This window comes from Mastigoproctus giganteus, chromosome 2 (assembly GCF_048544385.1).
Source record: "Mastigoproctus giganteus isolate SK-2022 chromosome 2, ASM4854438v1, whole genome shotgun sequence".
In the NCBI taxonomy this organism is placed as follows: Eukaryota; Metazoa; Arthropoda; class Arachnida; order Uropygi; family Thelyphonidae; genus Mastigoproctus; species Mastigoproctus giganteus.
Window position 1 is genome coordinate 161,310,628 of NC_143576.1, and position 19,415 is coordinate 161,330,042.

The window sequence follows — 19,415 nt, forward strand, 5'->3', positions numbered from 1 at the left end:
AGTTGGACTCGGATAGACAGCATGGTGGAGACATTTGGCGCTTTACACATGTGCGCATGTGTGTAACGCTCATATGTGTAAAGCACATAAAAATTACACAAAACTAAATGAGCGATATTCACAGAATAAAAGTGCACAGACTGCACGGGAAACTGATGCACTTAATAACATGGCGAACTAAATAAGTGACCAAAGTTCAAAAATCAGTTTCGTCTTGGAACTAACCGATGGTGTGATTACTCTCTGCATAGCCAAGTGTTTCTAAGTTGTCCTTGCCGTTCTTTTAGGAGAGTAGTATTCAATCCCAATTCTTTTAGGAGAGTAGTATTTTCCATTTTTTACAGGCCAAAATTATAATGTGCCACAAAGTGATGTACAATAGGTAAATAAATTTTTACAACTGTGAGATATTCCTAAGTTCACATATTTAATTAAAGAAGAAAAAAAATCTGTATAAAAAAAAATAGTTTATTACAAAAATTGGTGGGTTTCCTGTTGATTTTGATTTAGTTTCATTGACGAATCAGAATCAGATTGATGAATCAACTTATATAAAAAATATAATCATATAAAATACAAATTATCAAACCTCTTCAGTACGCCAAAACTCTTGCATGATGAGAGGAAGAGGAAGCAATAAAAAGGATGCTCGCTCTTTATTCGGCCCCTTGTTCTCTTTACGTGCAAGCTCTCTGTGGCACCAAATATTCAATTTTTAAAAAGGCTATTTTTATTTTTCCCCTCTGGTTTGAAGACCATTAACGTTAATGTGCCATTTCTAGAGTGACAATGTGCCATCAGTGTTACATGTTGAATACTCCTGATCTAGGACGTCATTTTTGTTGAACTAGCACGAACAAATTGATTGCTAATACGGCATTCTGTGATGACTACCCATTGGAAGTGGGTAAGCTGAACGTCTCGACCTATTACTATATTTAAATATAATAATTTTTCTGTTTATACTCCGGACTATAGGTAAAGTGACCAGATCCTTAGAACGTATTTCAACGCGGACATCTGTGGGGGTTTACATCCCCCTAGAAACAATATACGCATATTTTTTTTTTAATTTATTCTTTTATTTATAAAAAATATTCACATACAAAACATAAATTAAACACATATACTGTACTTCACTTTTTGAATTAAACTTATAAAATAAAATATCACACTTCTTTAAAAAATATATATATATTTATTTATTTATTTTTATTTTTTTTACAGAAAGGCTGAAATTCAGTATAGGTACCCCTCGTGTTACGCTACATGACGAACAGAAGGTTGCGTGAAGGACATGAACTGAGAAAAACAGTTGTTATTAGAAGGAAAAAAAAAACACTTATTTGAGGGGGTCATGATTTTAATCGACTTATATTTTTTGTTTAGTGAAAAAAGGTTACGTTTTTTCTGTGAAATAATACTAATAATAAAAATACAAACTTCTTTTTTTTTAACAATAAAAACAAGGGAATTTAAATAATATAATTAAATATATTTTTCCGCTGAGTGAATTTTTCTTAATAATTCTTCATTATTTGCTGTTTCTTCGTAAAATTCTTCACAAGAATTAGCAAACTTGCACTTAACTTGTAGTATTGCTTTCAGCGTTTCTACGGTCAGCAGTTTTTTTGTTGACGTTCACAACTTATTTACTACCCAAACAATTCTTTCCGTTGTACCATTGGTTTCCGGCATATGAAACATAATGCAAATGATTTGCATTATGTTTGCTATTAAGTGTGGAAGCTACATGCCCAATCCGGGACAGTTTGCAATGCGGTACAAACGACTGAAATCCGGGACTCTCCCGCATAACCCGGGGCGTCTGGTCACTTTACCCTTGCCCGAGACCGAACAACTAGTCACAGTGTGACGACGGCCTGCATAAATTTCTCCCGTATTTGACGGGATTCGAACCTGCTCCATTCTCAGTACATTCTAGATTAGTGTTGTTCAAATGGTGTTCGGCGAGCATTGCCAAAGTGTTCCTGGAAATGTATCAGAAATTAGCAGTTATCTAGAGCAGTTACTTAAAGTAAAAAGAAAACGCGTTCCATATACCAATACTGAAAACAAATTCTCATGCTGTAATTAATTTAAATAATCTTGTTCAGTCATGAAGAAAAAGGTTGTTTTGTATTGTAAATGAAAGAACGAAATTAAGTTCATATACGTTTGGTATTCCGCCCATTTTTACTCATTCCAAAATATCCCTTACTCAGGAAGGTTGAGAAACACTGCTCTAGACACTATTGTGGGTGAACAACACAGCATGGCGACGGTGTTCATGGTAGCGTATCTGGTGCCGATTATCATACCATAATCAAAGTCACTTAGGTCGCGCTGTTTACCCATTTCTTGATAACCTGCGTGTGTGAGCGCGCGCATACATACACACACATACACTTGGTATTTGACTATCTGCTTTACACAGTAATAGTCTAGTATGTACACGTGGCATTGCCTCTGACAGAGCGGTTCATTCCTTGGATGAGGATGAAACTGATAAACTGCCCACTGACTGTATATTGATCTGTGAAATAATACTAATATGCAACTAAGGAATAGCGAATACTACCTGAATGCTTTCAGGAATTGACACTTGCTAATAGATGAAGACTTGCTAATAGACGAGCAGAAAACCCACTACACTATCATTATGGGGGACTTCAGTACTAAGGTTGGAAAGAGACAAAACAGAGCAGAAAGGGAAACTATAGGAATTTTTGGAATTGGTGAAAGAAATTAAAGAGGTGAAAGACATGAAAGAGGTGAAAGACTTGTGCAATTTGCAGAATCTCGAGGATTGTCAGTAATGAACAATTTTTTCAAGAAAAGGGTGAACAGAAAGTGGACATGGAAAAGCCCAAATGGATTAACAACTAATGAATTCGACTTCATCCTCACTAACAGAAGATATATCGTGAATGATGTTACCGTCCTGAACAAGGTAAATAAATAAATGTTGGAAGTGATCACAGAATGGTAAGATGCACACTTGATATAGATCTAAGAAAAGAAAGGAAAAAACTGACTCGAGTAAATAATACGAAGGTCTTTGAGATAACAGAAGAGGAGAAAAACAGTATATACTGGAACTTAAGAACAAGTTTGAGCTTCTGCAGACTGCTCATGACCAAGATATCAGTGAGGAATATTACAACTTTCTGAAAGTGATGAAGTCGAAAAAACCTATAAGTAAAAAGAAATCCAAAGAAGAAAAAATTTGTCAAGAAACACTTGTTATGATGAACCGAAGACGACAAATGAAGAGCAAGATAAACACTGACAAGGATAAAATTGAGTATACTGAGTTATGCAAAGCCATTAGAAAGAGACTCAGAGAGGACATAAGAAGATTTAACACAAGAAAAGTAGAACAAGCATTAAGGGAAAACAAAGGACTTAAATCAACAGCCATGAACAGTAATACAGAGAGACAATTGATACTGAAACTGAAAAATACCGATGGTGTACTTGTAAATAGCAGAGAAGGCATAATTCAAATAACAGAAGACTACTACAGAGAATTATAAAAGGAGCAAGGGAATGATGCCAGCAGTGGGGAAGATGGATCGCAAATTAATAACACACATACGACATACCAGATATCCTTCCTGATGAGGTAGAACGTGCATTGAAGAAAATGAAGAATCAGAAAGCCCCGGAGGAAGATGAAGTTACTGTAGAGTTGTTAAAATTGGTAGGAGAGACATGACACAAAAACTGGCAAGACTCTTCACAAAATGCATTAGAAAAGGTGTGATGCCTAAGGAGGGGAATAATGCAATCATAGTTTTGCTGCATAAGAAAGGAGATAAATCAGAAATTGAAAATTATAGACCAATTAGCTTGTTATCCCACATTTACAAGTTGTTCACAAGGGTCATTACTAACAGATTAGAAAGAATACTTGATGAGAATCAACCGAAAGAGCAAGTTGGCTTTAGGACAGGATTCTTAACTATGGATCACCTTTACGTAATATCACAGCTAATGGAGAAAGCAAATGAATATAAAACACCATTATGCCTGGCATTTGTGAATTATGAAAAGGCATTTAACTCCATACAGCATAAGACAATGTTTCGGGCACTGGAAAGACAAGGCATAGATACCCCACATATTATGATTTTTAAGAAAATATATGAGAATGCTACCTCCTTTATTAGACTAGACAAAGACAGTAGGAAATTTAAAATTGAGAAAGGAGTTCGACAAGGAGACACAATATCTCCGAAGCTGTTTACAGCTGCCCTTGAGGAAGCTTTCAGAAGATTAGACTGGTCGGAGAAAAGAGTCAATGTGAATGGAGAGTACCTAAACCATTTAAGATTGTGGTCATAAGCCACGATCCCAAAGAATTAGAGGAAAATCTTAGTCAGTTATGCAGAGTTAGTAAGGATTTTGGACTAAAGTTGAATATGGCTAAAACAAAAGTAATGATGAACAAGTATGCCACAGAAAGGGATATAGTGATTGAAAGAGCAGTAATTGAAAAGGTGGTCATATACTTATCTGGGACAAATCATTGACTGTAATAATAATAAATGGCTGGAAGTCAAGAGAAGAATAAATTTTGGATGGACAGCATTCAGGAAATATAGTCACATACTGAAGAGCAATATCCAAGTATGTCTGAAACGTAAAATAATGAACCAATGTATACTCCCCACTATGACTTATGGAAGTGAAACTTGGGCACTCACCAAAAGAATGGAAGAGAAGCTGAGAACGACACAGCGAAGAATGGAACGAATTATATTGGGAATCAGACTGTTAGATAAGAAGAGAAACACATGGATTAGGCTGCAAACTCAAGTAAAGGACATTCTAATCAAAACTAAAGAACTAAAATGGGCAGGACACATAGCTCAAAGACATGATTACAGATGGACTAAGAAAATAACAGAATGGTACCCAAGAGGACCTAGAAGAAAACCTGGAAGACAACGACGGAGATAGACAGATGAAATTCATGAGTTTGTGGATAGTAAATGGATGGCCATTGTACAAAGTTGCTGAAGAGGCCTTCATCCTGCAGTGGATTGAAAATGGCTGATGATGATGATGATGAATAGATAAAGTGTGCACAATTTAAGCGACATGAATTTGTTGCTGTTTTCGATTATAAGAAGCGAATTTTGTTTTGAAAACGAAGATCTTGGTTTTTTAGTGAGTAAAAATGTCACTGTTTTGGAAAATCTAACCGGTGCTGATTTAGCGAAATTAATGGCACTCACTATGTGTTTATTCAAGGTTGTTTATTACTGTAGTAGCACATACCTAGAAGACGTTCTTCGTAGATGGCGTTATATACGTAACTAGACTTTAGATAACCTCATAGAAGGAAAGGAGAAAAAGGGAGGGAGTCAGTGTTATTGTTACGTGTACAAGATGCATCTACAGACCGTTTCTTCAAAGTGTATATATTGCTAGAGTAATAGTGTAATACACACGTAGAGGTGAGTGCCATTATTTCTATCCCACATAAAGTTGTTTATTAAGAATTCATATTTATATTTTTCCTTTTTTTAAAATAAAAATATAATAAAGTTTAAAAAGTTTACAAAATGTGTGTCAGTGTTATGAGTTTCTCTTACAAATACATTATATATATATATACTGTATTTTTTATTCTATTTATTTATTTTTTATTTTATTTATTTTTCTTTTCTTTTCTGTATTATATGAAATGAAATTCAAAAAGAAGGCATGTTACGTAGGGCAGGGGAGAAGTTAAAGCTTCCGTTACGTTTTATTGGTGGGTGAAGGCTGTTACTTGCCGAATTTAAGCATATGTCTTGGCTTGTGGCCTCGGCATCCAACCTTGCTGTTTCCCTTTGTGAAGATAGAAATATACAGGGTGTCTCAAAAATATTGGTACAAACGTTTAGGGGAGGTAGGTAACATTCTAAAGGAATGTGAATCGCATAGGAACCCATAACCGGAAACGTCACAGGAAAGTAGTAGCAGAGGCACAAGAAGCAGAAATGACACAAGGCAGTAAATTTTTCTGTTTATACTCCGGCACGACAACCACGTCAGTAGAATTTACAATAAATCGTCAATACAAATATTTATCGTATTTAGTAGTCACGGGCTTGAACCCCGGTCTAGTGGCAAACATTTATTTGACATAATATTAACAATGGAGTACGAGATGGATGCATTTCATGATGTTACAACAGATGCTCGAAGGTTCAACCATGAGACGCGATGCATGCGTGACACCGACGCAGCATGGATTGGCGGACACGGTCGAACACACCTTGAGTTTCTTTGACAGTAGCAGCAATGCAGACGAATCTCGCCACGAGATCCATTTCCTTCTTCATAGGCGATTCATACACGATAGATTTGAGGCCCCCCACAAAAAGAAATCAAGGCTCGATAAATCAGGTGAGCGTGGGGACCAGATAACGGGTCCACCACGGCCAATCCATCGACACCCAAAACGCCTGTTCAAATGGTTACGAACAAACCTTCCATAACGGGCAGGCGCCCCGTCATGTTGAAACCAAATGTTGCGTCTCACATTGGCTGGAACATCGTCAAGTAACCCTGGTAGAACTTGTTCAAGAAAGATCCGATATTTAGCGGAGTTCATGCGGGATGGTAACAGGTATGGGCCGACTAAGCAGTCACCGACCATACCTGCCCACACATTTATTGCGAAGCGATGTTGTGCCGCATGGGAGTGCACACCGTCTGGGTTGTCGTGAGCCCACACATGAGCATTGTGCTGATTGAATAAGCCTTTCCGAGTGAAATAAGCCTCATCCGCGACCAAATCATAGGCTGGAAAATTCAAGTCTCGAACACTTTCTTGGAGAAACCACCGCGCAAAAGCCACGCGTGCAGGATGATCTTGGGGGAGCAGTAACTGAACCCTTTGGAGATGAAAGGGGTGTAAGGAATCGTCGTGCCAGACAATCTGTACACTGCAACGAGACACTGCTAAGGCAGAGGCAACAGCACGTGTGCTGGTAGTAGGATTATTCTGGACGGCATTCAACACACTTTCTTCCATGGCGGGAGTTCACATCGAACGTGGTCTGCCCGCACTACTCCTGTTACCTCTAAATGACCCATAATCGCACAAATTTTTATGCACACACGCAAACAAACGGTGGTCCGGTACATGTCTGTCTGGGAAGCGTTCTCCATAAATTCGTTGAGCAGCTCGTCCATTGCCCTCTGCTAATCCATACACTAGGTGCATGTCTGCCAGCTCACAGTTCTTATATCGATGCATGCTCTTCGTGCGGCGACTACTGCTTGAATGAGTAAACCAGAAATTTTCCCTCTCGCGAACTGATGAACAGCGCCGTGTATCGACTTACGCTGACGTTTCCGGTTATGGGTTCCTATGCGATTCGCATTCTTTTAGATGTTACCTACCTCCCCTAAACGTTTGTAGCAATATTTTTGAGACACCCTGTATATATTACAGTACCTAATTATATTAATTTTTTGGGCCCGAACCCAATGTCTACAGGATAACAAAATTATAACAGTTATCTAATAATGCCTTGAGGGCAAAAAAAACCCCACTTTTTCTTTTCCTCTTTTCTTCTTTATTTACCATACTACTCGTTGGGTTAGGATAGAAATCATCTTTCCATCTTCTTCTTCTTGGCCTTCCAATTAGACCAAGAAGGCGGTACCGTAACCGGTGCAAGCGACTGTACTGAGGTAATCCCCATGTGCGTCTGTTCCGAGGTGCCATTGGCCCCGAGTTTGTGTTTATGGATGATAACGCCACACCCCATCCACCTAGCGGCACGTCCACACCCACCAGAATATGTTCACCAGCTGAAGATGGCGCTGACAGACGAATGGACGATGTTACCACAAGAACTAAAAGGCCGCCGTAACCTAGTGGTCAGGCACGCGGGTGCATAAGTACACGTGCCTCGAGTAACCGGGTTTCAAGCTCGTGACTGCCGAATACGGTGCTGTTTCTTGTATTCTGTGTAAGGCGCCTCCGTAGCCAGGTGGGAAGGAGTAGCAGTGCGTAGCACACGCTTCTTGATTAGACCGGGGTTCGAGCCCGTCACCACCAAATACGGAGGATGCGGAAAGGTCAAGGGAATGACCACCGCATATTCCCGGGGCAATATAGCCTTAGATGCTAATGCTCCTAAAAACCAAATAACAATAACAACAATAACAGTATTCTGTGTATCTTGTAAACTCCTCTGACCGTTTGGTCGTCCTGGAGTATAAACAGAAAATTTATTTAACTTATCAACAACATTGTTCTAAGTATGGATAGGCGGTGCAAAGCCTGCATCGACATTAGGGGTGGCCATATCTCCTACTGAGGACCACTTCTTCTCTTTGTTCCATCTTTGGCAGTGATGCATCTATATCATGGCAGCCAGTGCTATGTTGCCATTTTTGAACAAAGTTCCTCTGTACGGTTTTGTTTCCGTTGTTGTGTCGGTGTTGTTTCCTTCATCATTTCTGTACCTCACGAGGTACCTTTGCTATGCTTTTTCCATATCCAGGCCACTCCTATGAGAAGCTACATGTGAAAACCTGACTGGTCCTTAAATTTTGCACACCAGTGTATATATACAGGGTTGTTAAAATTAAAGTATCCCTATGTAGAGGGCTCTGGAGCAAGTTCTAAGGATCTACTGAAGAGAAATTTGGACAACAGGTACAATAAAGAATGCGCTCGCCATTTATTGGAAAAAAAAAAAATTGTCACTGTATGCCGCGTAACTATCTTAGTTACGATTATGCAAATAACTTGCGTTATTTGTTATTTGCATAATCGAAAGTTATTGCCACAACGCCACTACTCAGCTCTACTGTACTGTACTGTATAAAAGCAAAGCAGTCTCTTCAAAATCATACAGTAGATATTTGCAACGTTTTCCTGCAACGTTTTTGGCAATGCCAAAAACGTTGCAGGAAAAAGAGCTATTAGTGAAGCTGTACTATTAGAACATCAACAATGCAGCTGCGGCCGGCTATCGGGGAATTCTGGCGTCAGAAGCGCATAAGACATGGAACTATGACTGTTTGTGCTATCCGCAAAATGATTTCAAAATTTGAAGCGACAGGACATCTTGGTGTTCAACCAGGTAGAGGTCGAAAACGAGTGGACTCCTCTCGTGTTGAAGATGTGGCTATGGCTGTCGTAGATTTATCGAGTCAATCTCCATGTGGTAGCGCAAGTGTGCCAGCTGTTTCTCGCGAAGTGGACATGCCGTATTCCACTGTAAGGCTAGTAATGCGTCAGGTGTTGCGGTACTATCCTTACAAGATGCACATGCTACAGCAGCTGAAGCATGGTGATCAGTGGCGGATTAAGGATAGTTGGGGCCCCTAGGCAAATTATATTTGCCCCCCCCCCCCAAAATAATAATAATAAAAAAAATTTTAAAAAAAAATAAAAGTTAGGTGGCAAATAAATGAAATTTTGTACTTTTGAATTGTGGCAAATAAATGAAATTTTGTACTTTTGAATTTTTTGAACTCCTGGATTTTTCTGCCTGTTAAAGTGTTAAAGGATGATAAATAATAAAACTTTTTAGTTTAATGAATACTTTTTGATGTTGTAAGATGTAAAATCTTACATGTTTAATATTTTAGAAAAAAGTGAGATTAATGTAAAATAAAGATTAGGAAATGGCAATATGGGGCAGCGGAACAGTACTGGTCACAAATACTAATTAGATAATGGGTCACAGGCAAAGGGATTAAATGTAGACAAAGTAACATGTAAAGGTTAGCGTGGGAGACTTCGGGCCGAACGTGGCTATGGCTACTGGCGAGGAGGTGCGAACAAGTTAGGCTAGGACAGAACAATACGAGAAGGACACAATCGGTCGGACATTCCTTTTGATCAGGGACCTCCGGAGGCCAGCCAGGTGGTAAATAGGGGTCAAATGCTCTAGTGAGATTTTAAAATTGGCGTCCGACTGTCGGCGATCGCAAGGTTAGAAGATAGTGAAAAACAAATTTGTTAAAAGCACAAACAAAGTAGCGGCGCGCTTCAAAGGAACAGACAATCTGGGAAAATTATAATTTATTAAAATAAGAGGTTGAATTGTACATAGTAAAATTTAGCTTGAGAAAAGTCGAAGGACGAATAGGGCAGAAAGAAAGTTGATAAAATGAGAAGATTGGGTAAACTCAGAAAAAAGGCGGGCCGGAATTATGAGGGGCGTTGCTGAATTCAGAATAACAAAAAGTGAGTGAACAGGGGAAAAGACAGATCCCTCAGTTGAGCTTTATGTGGGTGGTTATGAAGATGAGTTAGAAACAGTGAGAACCCCGAGTTGAGTATGTGGGAGTGTGTGGAAATAAGTTAGGGGAGACGCAGTTGAAGTTTTTTTTTCGTGTTAGAAAATGTGAAGACACAGATCCGTCAGTTGAGCTTTATGTGGGCGGTTATGAAGATGAGTTAGAAACAATGAGAACCCCGAGTTGAGTATGTGGGGGTGTGTGGAAATGTGTTAGGAAAGGACAAAGTTTAGATTTTCATCGGCTTTTGGGAAAATGAGTTAGGACAGGCAGTTGAGTTTTTTGTGTCGTGTTATAAAATGGGACAGACACAGAGTTGAGAATTTGGGAGTGTTTTGCGAAGATGAGTTAGTAACGTGGACAGTTCAGGGTTCTGTTGTGGCAGAAAATATGTGTCAGTTAACAGTTGAGTGTTTGGTCGTGGTGGGAAAAGAGCAGGGTAGGGCCCTGGGAAATTTTCTTCTTGAAAGAGTTCTTAATAGGTGGAGCGGGAAAACGAGGGTAGCACACTATGAGTTTTTCCTTGTGAAAGGTTTTAATAAGGTGGAGAGAAAGGGAGCGAAATCCGCAGAATCAGTAGCTCGAGAGAAAGGAGCGAAAACTCGGAATTAGTAACTCGATAAAGTGGCGAATGGAAGTAGCCCGTGTAAGTTGAAAAAAGGCCTCAGGATGAAGATAGCAGTCCCCATATCGACGGAGTATGATAGTATGCAACGTGCCAGCCCAGTTAAAGTGTACAGTGAGTCCATCAGAATACCAGAATTGTGATCCTCATTAGAAAATTCGCTAGGAGTTCTAGAATGAATGCCCTGATATACGATGATGACATTTCCAACTAAGAGTGGGAGGATCCAAAACAGCGAAGCCGCCTAAGAAGAAATTAAGTAAGTGACTAACATAGTATTCTCGTTACCTTAAAGGACTTTAGGACCCTAATAACAGATTAGTGGAGATTTAAGATACTAAGAGATATATACATGTATAAAAATATATACGTAATGTAGAGAGAGATAAGTTAGATAATAATAATAGAAATTTGACAGGTATAACTTTGTAATTAGTGAAAGGAGCTAAATAAGAAGAAAAGGGTGTTAATGATAGTAGTGGCTTTGATTAATAATCAAACATATGTTATGTTATAAGCAAAAGAGAGAAAAGGAATATTTGTCATAAGTTGTTTCCTGAAAAATGTAGGTATGATTAGCATTTTGGAAGGGGAGGGTAAAGTCCTAAACCAGTGTATAAGGTAAGAATTATGGAGCATGTAAGGAAATTTATGGATCATGTGCAAGGAAGGAAATTATAACAGTTTGCTGTACTAATATCGTTTGTGTTGTAAAGGAAAGGATAACATTAATAGAGTATAACCAATGTACATAGTTATATATATAACTAATACTAAGTAGACAAAGTTGAATATTAATAGTACATGCCTCAGTTTGTTCATTTTTTTATGTTGTATATATATGTAAATAAACTATGTTATATTATATATTTGTGTGTGTAGTTTGTCATCCTGGAACACCCAGGTTTTCCGAAGGGAATTATAATTAATCGAGAAGTTCCCTTGAATTTGGAATTCTTCTGTGAAGTAAAGTCAGATGCGTAAGTGGGGGAAATTAAAATAAGGTGGACAACAACTCTTATAAGGGAACAAATAAAAACAAAATAATAAACAAAATAAATATATATATCATCAAAGATAAATTCCCCCCCCCCCCCCAATGTCGTTTTTACAAATTCACTTTGCGAATTTTAGAATTCGCGAATTTATTGTCTTCAAAGTTTATTTTTTCGGCAAACTTGAGTTCAATGGAAATTAGGGATAAGGCATTTAATCGCTCTTGGCTCATTATAGCCATTGGTATTGCGGCATTATTTAAAACGTAGATAGTCTGCGCTGTTCAAAATACGTATTAAAACGTAATAATTGTTTTGAAAAAAATTTCGCTTAAAACAATCAAGATTTTTATGATGTTTACTGAAAACATTAATCTATTTTAGAACACTATAGGAAAATGTCTTGGCTTGGGGGCCCCCAAAGCCTGGGGCCCATATGCACGTGCCTCATTGCCTTAATGGGTAATCCTATTCTGATGGTGATGCAGATATTCGTTTCACATACGCACTTCAGTTTCTGGCGCGAATGACAGTGGATATCACTTGGCCATGGAACATCCTTTGGGGGTGATGAAGCCCACTTCTGCTTAAATGGACAAGTGAATACGCATAACTGTCGCATTTGGGCAACATAAAACCCTCGAGTTATCCAAGCGGTCCCGTTGCATTCTCCAAAAGTGACAGTGTGATTTACGGCCACATTCATGATTGGGCCATATTTTTTTTGAACAGGTAACACCGACTGGACCCCGCACCTGTTCCGTCACTGGACAGCGATATTATGAAATGTTGAAAATTTCGCAATACCAGAGCTGCAACAAAGTGTGTGCCTTCAGGATACCATATTCATTCAAGATGGTGTGCCACCCCACATCCACCGTTGTGTCCAAAGATTCCTAAGGCAACACTTTACAGACGAACGGGTCATCAGCCGTTGTTTCCAGACATCTTTGCCAAATCGATCACCGGACCTCACCCCATGCGACTTCTGGTTGTGCAGTTTTTTGAAGAACCAGGTGTATTGGGAAGAATGTCAAACTCTGGCAGATCTGAAGGACAGCATTAGACGTCATGTGCTGGCTATTTTACCCCAGGGGCTTACATCAGGTGAGTATGGGCTTGGCACACCCAAGATCCTGAGCTGGATATCATCATTCTTCTCTTTCTTGGTGATTCCCTTCTACTTTTGACTCTCTCTCTCTCTCTCTCTTTCTCTCTCTCTCTCTCAGGGTAAATAGGGAAATTTTTTTTAGCTTGTGCAGCATAAGCCTCAGGGTTTCCTTGCACCATATAGCTAATAATAATAATAATAATAATATTCCACTTGATATGTTACGTTCTGCTGTAGAAAATGCTATTCAGGCGCGCGGGTGCCTAAGTACACGTGCCTTGAGTGACCGGGGGTTCAAGCCCGTGATTGCTGAATACGGTGCTGTTTCTTGTATTCTGTCTATCTTGTTAACTCCTCTGACTGTTTGGTCGTCCCGGAGTATAAACATAAAATTTATTATTTATTCTTAAAATGGAAACTGTTGTTGACCAAAATGAAGGACACATTGAACAATTGTAGCGCTGTTCAAGTGATTTTATTGCCACAGCGCCATATAGTGACAAATTTTGTAACTATTTTTTTCCCAATAAATGGCGAGAGAATTCTTTATTATACCTATTGTCCAAATTTCTCTGCAGTACGAGCCTTATAACTCGCTCCAGAGCCCTCTATATAGGGATACTTTAATTTCAGCAAAAATAAATCAACAAAATAAATAGTTCCTCGAAGACCTTCCTTTCTTCATTAAGGAACAAGTCCAAGAACGTAAGTGTTGTGTGTGTGTGTGTGTGTGTGTGTGTGTGTGTGTGTGTGTGTGTGTGTGTGTGTGTGTGTGTGTGTGTGTGTGTGTGTGTGTGTGTGTGTTTTACCTGTATCGAGGGTAGCTCCTAGGCCTAGGCCCATCTCCATCTTGTACGTCTGTGTTGGTGCAGAGCTTTATGTGTCAGTATTAGTGTATGGTGTATCGCTTGTGTCGGGTCACCTCGCCACCAGGGAGTAGCCAACACCCAGGCAGCAGCCGCTGCGCGGTGCCCACCTCCCATGCACGAGGAGCCGGGCCTGGGTTTACATCACCTTTAGTGCCTTGGGCACAAATACCACACCCGCCGGAGATAGTGCAATACTGGTGGATCTACTGGAAGGTCAGGAGAGAGAGTGGCGGCTAAGAAATGGGACCTCCGCGACCAATCTAGTGATTCCGGTAATCGATCATTTAAGAATGTTCCTACTTATCGCCCAAAATGTGGAGCCGCTCCGTCGTGCTGAAACCACATATTGTCACTTACACTTAAAGGAACATCTTCCAGAAGTGTTGGCAATGTTCTCTGCAAAAACTGTAAGTAACGATAAGCATTTTGACTGGCAGGGAACTCGTAATGAATAAAGTTATATCTTGCAATGCTGGCTCACATATTGATTTAACCGCACTTAGAAACGGGATTGCCGAATGATGTGAGGATTTTCCACTGACTATGTATGGAAATTGTGCATGTTGAATAGCACATCTCGTGTAAACGTTTCCTGGTGGGTCCACAAGGTATTGACAAGGATGTTAAAGCTGTTGTTGATACGATTAAGTATCCATAAACAAAATTTCTCACGCGCAACTGAATCGCCTGCTTGCAATGCCTGACCTCTCTACATATGGTATGCATTCAACCTTGTTCACGCAGTGTGCTCCAAACAAAGGTTTTGGGCTGACCCATTCTTGCAGCAGCTCTTCGTGTGCTGGTGGGGGGGATCTAACGTCACGAAATCCAGCACCTCTTATTTTTTTTTTTTTGGTAGTTGTTGGCGCATCGGCTTCTGTGGCCATAATGCACCTCCCAAGGTTTTTGCAGTACTTTGATCCAAGCCCGAGGCGGGATTCGAACCCGCGACCTTTGGGTTGCAGGCAGGCACTTTACTCACCTGGCTAGCCCGGTCGGCCCAGCACCTCTGCTTGTGTAGAATAATATCCTTCCGGCCTCCGCCGTGTGCCCTTTCGCTGTACCTCATCACACAAAGTGAGTGTCTGCATATTCTGCTATTCTTCAAATTTAATGCTCTTCTACTTGCCATAATACACGTAATTTACTGTACCACAGCAACAATTCATTCTCTACAGACTTACATTTTTATCACGCGTTTAAAAAAAAAAAAAATACAGTACGGCAATTTACATAACATTTTTTTCAACAATCTGATTTACATACCTTAATTCATGATGTTCCGGCTAGAACGGAAATGACCTCACTAACCTGTTTAACACCTTAACTAAAAACACATTGCTCTTACTACAAACTGACTGTGAACGTTTCTTGTATTTTAATGAACCATTCTCTTAATAAATATCGATTCGATTTCAAGGACACCCTGTATACTGGTTTCTGGTCTTGACATGGGTGTTTTTACTGTGTTGGCAAGATCTAATATTGCCAACACTCAACCCCTCACAAATAAAGGAGAGTGAGTATACAGTATTAAAATAATAAATTTGACCAGCGTTCACCCTTAAGATACAGCTAACTTGGGGGAGGGGAATAGCGATTGATAACAACCAGGATTTTGTCTAATTGAAAATATTTAATACTTAAATTACTTAATCTACTTAAGTAACTTAAATTACTTAATAAAGTACTTAAATATTGTGGAGATGATATACTCCACAATTTCCCATCACTACTTTTACCATAGGCCTGCTTACCTCCACACAGTTATCACTAAAAGATCGGTAAACACCAATATATTGGACACTAATTAGAATTCAGGAGGACCTCAACAACAAATCTCAATTTGACATTATGTCTGCCTTTGATTGAGTTCTGTCCTTAATATTCTGCAAAATTATTTCAATATCCATGGGAATATTCTTTTAATATTAGCAGCCATCCTTCAGGAGAGGCACCTTTCAGTTACTCACCAACAGTTTCTCCATGAATACACCACATCAAGAGAGTCCTACAAAGTGCAGTTCTCTCCACCTATTGTTTTCTGTCGCACTTGAGCCGTTCCTCCCCAATCATCCTGATATTCTATCAGATGCGAATGACCTTGAGCCCTTTCTGATCACACAAAACAAGTCCCCACAAAAACTAGACAGGCTGCTCAATTCTTAGTTGAACTACAAATCTACTTAACTCAATTGGCCTCGAAATTATCCAAAGTAAATCAGCTCAAATGACATTCATGTAGAGAAAATGGAAAAATGACATAACCGTCCAAATTAACACCATTCAAATTCAAAAAAGTCAAATATCATATAAATACAAAGAAGGAAACGAATCAGATCGGACCCTTGTGTACTTCGTGTGGGAAAATCTTAGATAACCCAGCTGAAGTTGCTGACGAATTGAATAGGTATTTCGCATCAGTCTTTACTGATGAAAGACCCTTCATGCTGAGGAGAGGCCGTGCGAGTGAGGCTGAGCCCTATGAAATTAGTGATTTCGAAATTAAAGCTGACTGTTTATTAGAAAAATTTTATAGGCGAAAGAGAAGTAAGGCTCCTTGTGTTGATGGCATATACCCAGTAATTTTGAGGGAAGCGGCTAGAAGTTAAGAACCATTGAAGTTAATTATAAGGGCATCATTAGACTTGGGAGAGATTCCTTTGGACTGGAGAAGTGGTAATAACATATTGCTAATACATAAAGAGTGAAGTCGATAGCTACAAACTGATTAGTCTAACTTCATTGGTAGGGAAAATCTTAGAGGCTATGATTAAGAGTGCACTCCAAGGACATTTAAATAGAAATGGCATTCTTCAGTATATGTTTTCAGAATCCATTGCTTTGTTATGGAAAATCATGATTAAATAACCTGGTAATCTATTTTGACACACTCATGAACTGGATGTAGGGAACAATTTCGACATAGTTTATTTGAATTTTAGGAAGACGTTTGACTCAGTCCCACATGAGAGGTTACTGCATAAGCTGGAATATGTTGGGATTACCGGTAAAATTATAAGATGGATTGCAGGATAGTTGCAGGACAGAAGACAGAGGGTTATGATTAATGGATATTCTTCAGATTGGTGTAATGTCAGAAGTGGGGTCCCCAAGGATCAGTTCTTGGACCATTGTTGTTTCTGATTTTCATAAATGACATCGACGAAGGGATAACGGGCATAATGTCTAAATTTGCAGACGACGTAAATATTGAGAGAGAGAGAGTCATTAATTAAAATTAAATTTTTCTGTTTGTACTCCGGCACAACAACAAAGTCAGTAGAGTTTACAATAAATCGCCAATACAAATATTTATCGTATTTAGTAGTCACGGGCTTGAACCCCGATCCACGCAAGGAACGCGTGCTATGCACTCTCGCTCCTGACCACTGGGCTACGTCAGGCCTAAAATGATCAGTCCCAAGCAGCGCTCCATCAGGATGGCTTGAACAGGCGTCAACAATGGTATTTTTTAATGATTCATGCTATGTTTTGATGCAGCAACATTCAAGGTCTTATACTTGGGAAACAGCAAGCCCAAAATAACTTATACACTTGGGGGATTGAATTAAAAATAGCAGCAGTAGAAAGAGATCTGGGAGTTACCATACATAAATAAATAAATAAATTTTCTGTTTATACTCCAGGCCGACCGCAAGGTCAGAGGAGTTCACAAGATTGAAAGAATGCAAGAAACAGCACCGTATTTAGCAGTTACAGGCTTGAACCCCGATCACTCAAAGCACACGTGTACTTATGTACCCTCGCGTGGAGCAGATGTAAAGTTTTCTGGGCAGTGTAAACAGGGGGGCCAGGAAAGCCATGGTGTCCTATCGATGATTTATCGAACAATATAATGTACAGAAGGTTATAATCTCGCTGTACAAGGCAATTGTAAGACCACATTTAGAATACTGTGTCCAAGCATGGAGACCTCATCTGAAAAAAGACATTGAACTTCTTGAAAGGGTTCAAAGACGTGCAACTCACATGATGAGATCAGTAAAAGGATGATTGTACGAGGAAAGACCGATTATGTGGGCTAAGTTTGGCAACCAGGCACCTTTGAGTGCACCTGATTGAAGTTTATAAAATTAAGTAAAAGGATGTAAAAGGATGATTGTACGAGGAAAGACCGATTATGTGGGCTAAGTTTGGCAACCTTTGAGTGCACCTGATTGAAGTTTATAAAATTCTGAAAGGGATTAGTAAAATGAATGAAGGGGAATTTTCACTGTTATAAAAAATCCCAGAACTAGGGGTCATAAATTCAAATTAGATTTAGACTAGACTGTAAGTTTTTTTTTTAGCCAGAGAATCATTGATTGCTAGAACGAGTTGGCTCCGGAAGTAGTTCAGGCTGACATTTGGAAGAAATTCAAAAATCAACTAGATAGTTTCTACATGAAGAGGAAAGAACATCATTTGTTTTGTATTTTTTTTTTTTTTTTTTTTTTTTGGCTTGTGCAGCAAAAGCCTGTGACCTCCTTTCCATTTCTCCAGCACTTCGGAAAAAAAAAAAAAAAAAAAAGTCAAAATATTAGCAAAGCTATGGAACAGGAACATACCTATATAAACTACGCCAAAATGACCATACAGTACTGTATATTAAAAGGTGCATTACCTCAGTTTTCATGTATGTATCTGTAATCTGGTCATCTACCGAAATTCCTCAACGTCGAACACTACTGCATTCAACGACCGATGTCTAAATAAACTTACTCGAAACCCACCAACCATCTCGAAGTCAGTGATGCTTGCTAACCTGCAAATCATCCCATGGAAACAATATGCTGCTGCTAGGAACATGCTATCTTGTCCCAACTCATAACGAGGGAGATCGACACCCCTGATATCTCCAGAGTTGACAGACATCTCAGAAGGAGAAGGAAGGAAAGAAACACTGCACCAGTAACAACCGATGGCGCCCTAAGTTTAATAACTGGACTGCCTTAAACACTTCTTCCCAGCCAGTAAAATTCCGCTGTGTAACTTGCTCTGCCCAGATGTCAACAAGATGTGCAACTTTAAGAAACACAGGGCTCAATCTTTGTCACAAACATTTCAACTTATCCAGTTCTAATTTCTTACTGTCATTGAGATGTGTTTTTTTTAGTGTGATGTCCTAACTGAAAACATCTTCCATTGATAACTCTAAAATAAACACGCTCCTGCAACTAAATTTTATATTATACTATTTCTAATGGTTAACTGTAATGCTATTGTATATAATTTAATGTGTATAATGCATGTACTTAATAATGTAATTAATGTATACAATGTACATATTTAATAATATAATTAATGTATATAATGTACATATTTAATAATGCATATAACGTATACATTTAATGTATATAATTTTTATAATGTATTTAATGTATATAATTTATATAATGTATTTATTTAATGTATATAATTTTTATAATGTATATAATTTAATTTGAAAATTCCATATATTGATGTAAGCTTATTAGCTAGTCAAAATAATTATGAAACTTGGAACCCTCCTGGTGCATACATGCGCTGTACAGGGGTTAAAA